This window comes from Brachycentrus maculatus, unplaced genomic scaffold, assembly GCF_059751285.1.
Source record: "Brachycentrus maculatus isolate JH-2025_06_01 unplaced genomic scaffold, ASM5975128v1 h1tg001334l, whole genome shotgun sequence".
Classification (NCBI taxonomy): domain Eukaryota; kingdom Metazoa; phylum Arthropoda; class Insecta; order Trichoptera; family Brachycentridae; genus Brachycentrus; species Brachycentrus maculatus.
The window spans coordinates 52,180-58,235 of NW_028281995.1; positions in this window are offsets into that span (position 1 = coordinate 52,180).

A 6,056-nucleotide genomic window follows, 5' to 3' on the forward strand; every position below is an offset into this window, starting at 1 on the left:
CGCTTCCTTACATGACTTGAAGACTTCCTCAGTCTTCTTCTGGTCCTATTTCCAACTGCATCAGCCTCAAATATTCGTTTAACGGTTCTTTCCTCACTCATTTGTCATTCGTTCTACGTCCAAACCATCTCAGCACACCTTGTATATAATTCCATTTTTTAATAAATGTATTTGATACAGTTAAGTAATATTTTTATAGTTTTCTCCTATCTTATAATTTAACTACATCCAAGGTTAATTTCAAACATGCTTTATCTGGGTTTGAAACATCCGATTTTATTTGAGCGATATTCTCACAACTTTCTCAAAACCATATATTTATATATGAGTACACATATATCTAGTAAAAGGTGGGTATAACTGACCCATTACCGCAATGCTAGGGTTAAGAGTACATCTAGAGACCAATCGATTAAAAGTCCATCAATTAGAGTCCGAAACTGCGTGAAATAGTTAAATAACCCTGTCCGACTCATCACTCAAAGGTGACGGGAAGGGTTAACTTGACATAATGGAATATAATTTGCTGGGGATGCAGTACCCAGAGGGTTAATAACTTGCCCTAACGGACGGTAACATGTGATATGTATATATGTACAGTATATTGTACATTTGTACCGAAAAAAGTTAGTACGTCATATAGATCGGTCTCATTTGATGATTTTTTTAACTCTCCAAGGAATCTCAAATGATGATTTTTTTTAATTCTCCGAGATGTCTCATATGATGATTTTTTTTTCGCCAAGAAGGCTCATATTATGATTTTTTAATTCTCTAAGGAGTCTCATATGACGATTTTTTTATTCTCCAAGAAGTCTCATTTTATGATTTTTTAATTCTCCAAGAAGTCACACATTATGATTTTTAAATTCTCCAAGGAGTCTCATACGACGATTTTTTAACTCTCCAAGAAGTCTCATATGATGATTTTTCAATTCTCCAAGAAGTCTAATATGATGATTTTATTATTCTCCAAGAAGTCTCATATTATGATTTATTTAACTCTCCAAGAAGTCTCATATGATGATTTTTCAATTCTCCAAGAAGTCTAATATGATGATTTTTTTATTCTCCAAGAAGTCTCATATTATGATTTATTTAATTCTCCAAAAAGTCTCATATGATGATTTTTTAATTATCCAAGAAGTCTCATATTATGTTTTTTTTAATTCTCAAAGAAGTCTCATATTATGATTTTTTAATTCTCCAATAAGTCTCATATGACGATTTTTTAAATTCTATAAGAATTCGATGTTTTTTTATTCTCCGTTTTACGGTTTTAGATTCGTGTTCTTAATATTGTGCGTTTTTTTCCGTTATGATGGTTATCCCCTTCAATATATTTTCGCATTCCCCTCCAAATGCGAACCCTTCGCATGGCCAAGTGTGCATTCTCTCAGAAGTTTTTCCTTCCTTTTCTTTCTAATCTAACACCTTCAATAGGATCTAATTTAGCGAAAAACTCGACACAAATCCTTCACCCTTAATGCAATATTTCAAACAAATATTCAAATTCCATTTTCAACGCTTACATTAAAAATTGCATTTGTTTTATAATATACATGTTTTTTTTAAACTAACTGATTAACCGTCACGCTGCTTCCCCGCCAAAGTAGGCAGAGAGAATAGAATGCCATACCAATCTGTCTCAGCAAACAATCTTCACCTATTCCACATTTATTCATTTCCTCATTCATACCCGCCGATTATTCTGACTCCTGACCTTACAACGCTCAAGCATTTCAAATACTTGATTATGTCAAATTTTTGTCGGTCTTCCTCCGCTTCTATTTCCAACTTTATTCTCCCAATAAACTTTTTTTCCGTGTCCAAACCATCCAACACATTTTTTTTAAAATTATCAATAATGCTTATATCACCAATCAAAAATCTATCATTCATCGATTTGACGCACAATCATCTGAGAGATCGCATTTCGACTGCATTCAATCAATTTTATTTATTTTTTTGCCATCTCGATGCTTTACTTTCATACATTAGGGTTGGAACCAAGACTACTTTGTATACTGCCAGTTTAGCTTTCATTTGAATTTTTTTTTGTATACTTTAACTGATTTCAATGCACCATTAATTCTGTTCCCAACATTCAATCTTCTTTCTTTATCTTTATCGACATTTCCATTTGTTATTGACAGCGCTCACTCCTTTCGACAACGTCATATATAAAAAAATGAAAAAAACATGAAAATGTATTAAAAATAAATATCTAGCCACTTTTTGAACTTTTTACTGTGCAACAGATCTTTTTAGGTAAAACCTGAACACACTTTGTAGAGGGTAAATATTAATTTGAAAATTTGCGCGCTTTTGCCGGGATATAGTACATTTTCTGGGCATTCCGAAAACATGCACAACTGAAAACTTACGATTTTTGATATCGCTCACTCCTTTCAAGAACGTCATAAATCAAAAATCGTCATTTTTCAGTTGTGCATGTTTTCGGAATGCCCAGAAAATGTACTATATCCCAGCAAAAGCGGCATATTTTTAACTTAATATTTACCCGCTACAGGGCAGAAATTGTTGTTTTTGCATTTTGAATAAAATTTATTGTTTAATTATTTTTTTAAATAAACTAAATATTTTTTAAATGGAGAAAAAACGTTCAGGTTTTACTTAAAAGATCTGTTGCACAGTAAAAAGTTCAATAAGTGGCTAGAAATTTATTTTTAATACATTGTATTATATTTTTAAACTTTAAAAACGTTCTCCTGAAATATCAAGTTTTTTGATTTTTGACGTTCTTGAATGGAGTGAGCGACATATTATATGTTTTGATATTTTTTTACAAATTGTGCATTGTAAAATACGTGAATTAAATGGGTATTTCTTTTTAATTATTTATGTTGATAAGTACATTCGACCATAGAAACGCATTATACTAGATTATCGAAATGTCAGATATGTCGAATGTCTATGCATGTCACCCTCACGTGCGATTGGTTGATTCTGAATCATAATTGAATCTCGGAACCAATCATGTTCCATTAAAACTGACATCCAGGTTTGTCTAGACAGGTGCGCTAAGACTGATTCGATATTCAAAATAAATCAATTTAATTTCCTTAATATGTAATCATTATTGTGTCCGCCTCCGTAGTGTAATGGTCAGCGCGCTCGGCTACCGTTCTGGAGGTCCCGGGTTCGATTCCCAGGGGAGGTCAAATAAATATAAGTAATTTTTTCACTCTAATATTTATTAAATATTATCCTGGACTGGTACCTGAACCAGTGATATATTGATCGTTAACACACGAAAAAAAGGTGATCAGCCCTCCGGTTCAGGTACCAGTCCAGGGTAAATTTGGAATAAATCTAAGTGTTATAAAATACAAGTCATAAAATTGTGCCCTCAATTACAGATAGGTTAATCTGTCCACTGTTACAAATTATAAAATTGTGCCCTCAATTACAGATTGGTTAATCTGTCCACTGTTACAAATTATAAAATTGTGCCCTCAATTACAGATAGGTTAATCTGTCCACTGTTACACATTATAAAATTGTGCCCTCAATTACAGATAGGTTAATCTGTCCACTGTTACAAATTATAAAATTGTGCCCTCAATTACAGATAGGTTAATCTGTCCACTGTTACAAATTATAAAATTGTCCCCTCAATTACAGATAGGTTAATCTGTCCACTGTTACAAATTATAAAATTGTGCCCTCAATTACAGATAGGTTAATCTGTCCACTGTTACAAATTATAAAATTGTGCCCTCAATTACAGATAGGTTAATCTGTCCACTGTTACAAATTATAAAATTGTCCCCTCAATTACAGATAGGTTAATCTGTCCACTGTTACAAATTATAAAATTGTGCCCTCAATTACAGATAGGTTAATCTGTCCACTGTTACAAATTATAAAATTGTGCCCTCAATTACAGATAGGTTAATCTGTCCACTGTTACAAATTGTAAAATTGTTCCCTCAATTACAGATAGATTAATCTGTCCACTGTTACAAATCATAAAATTGTGCCCTCAATTGAAGATATGTAAATCTGTCCACTGTTATAAAATTGTATCCGAAAAATAAAGAAGTCCAGATTATTTTTTTACATCTCATCAAAAATGAAAAAGAATATGGAAGTCTGGGCATTTACGGGGCTGACGACCGTCATGGGCTGGTTTAAAATATCACTTTACACACGTGTAGCATTCACCAATTCTACCCATCATTGACAAACCACACTAATCATTTTTGGAAGTTCTATATACATGAACCAATTTTGAAACATTATTCTTGAATCACTAGAACTTCACTTGAGACATCTATTGGTGAGATGAAAAGAACAAGAATTTTGAACAATGAATTTTGTGAACAAGTATTTGGACACACTCAAAATGTTGTATATAATGAAGTCCACTGTTATAAATTATAAAATTGTATCCGTTATAAAATTTTACCCTCAATTACAGATAGGTAAACCTGTCCACCGTTACAAGTTACAAACTTGCCCGAAACGCAAAATGTTCGCTTTAAAAAGCAATTTGCCACAATTTCCCTGCGCCGGCACATAACGAGCTTACACACACTGTGTCGGCAGTAAAACAATTAACCAAGTTTGCCGACTCGCAGACCTCAATCTCTGGCAAATTGGATTACTGCATCAATTAAATGCGAAATTGAGTTTATCGCATTATTATGTGCCAGTAATTACTTCACCCAAACGCGTATACGGCGTAAGGGTGGGTTTCGCTTGGCGATATTGGTGGCATTTTCGACGCTTTGATTTTGAATAGGACGATATTTTGAATACATTTTTTTATGAAATATTTTTAATTCTTTTAATAATTTCCATGAGGAGATGCATGAACGTGGAAGAGGCGAAGAATGTTTGCAAAGACTGAGTGTGTGTCGTTCTTTTCTCTCTGCCTACCCCTGCGGAGAAGCGGCGTGATGGTTAGTTAGTTAATTAGTTGTAATTTCCTTCTTCTTCTTCTTCAGCTTGGAGAAGGCCTTGTGGCCTATTTATAGATATTATATTATTGCATGTTAATATTCAATGACAAAAGTAGGTAAATAACACGCCGCTCTCCGCAGAGGTAGGCGGAGAGAAAAGAACGCCACATGAATTTGCGTTTGTAAACAGTATTCGTTGTATATAAATTAAATGACTGTTCAATTTATGAGCGAAAATTAAATTTAAAATCATGTTTTCAGGCGTTTCTCGAGTACGAGAATATAATTACATTAATTGATTCGGCAGTTGCTTGGTGGTAAAATATCCATGTTTAATAAAGGTTTTACTTAGTAAATGCCACTTTTTCTTAAAATCTACCATGACACGTGTTTCGATGCATTCCGCATTTTTCCAACACCTTATGATGCGGAATGCATCGAAACACGTGTCATATTAGTTTTTAAGAAATAGTGGTTTTTACTTCGTAAAACTTTGATTTAAAAACGTGAATATAATCCAGGATTTGGACCTCCAAACAAATGGAAAGAGTCTGTGCTTAATAAGAGCTTTCCTCATCCCACCATAGATGGCCATTATGAACTCGCGCATACTATGCGCACAAGTTTTACTAATATATGCATCTAGAAGTTTCAAGAATTTGAGTAGTGTGGTTGTCAATCATGGGTAGAATTGGTAAATATTACCCGTGTGTAACGTCATCACTTAAACCTATGACGGTCGTCAGCCACGTAAATGCCCAGAATTCCATATTCTCCTTCATCTTTGATGATCTGTCAAAAATAATATGAAAGTGACTCCTGTAATTGAAGATAATCCAGATTTTGTGAACAAGTATTTGGACACACTCAAAACGTTGTGAATTATATTTGCAACTCAAATCGCACAATAAATGAATCAACATTACTTTTATAATAAATAAATATTTTTAGAACAGATAATTATTTATTATGTTTTAAATTTGGACCTGAAGATGGAAGAATAGCTTCCAAAACTAGTTGTCATAATAAAATAAACTCATGTGGTAAAAAAACATTTGATATCTTTTACAGTTTCAAAAAAAGAATGTATTAAATTTGTTTAATTTAGTATAATTAAAGACAGGG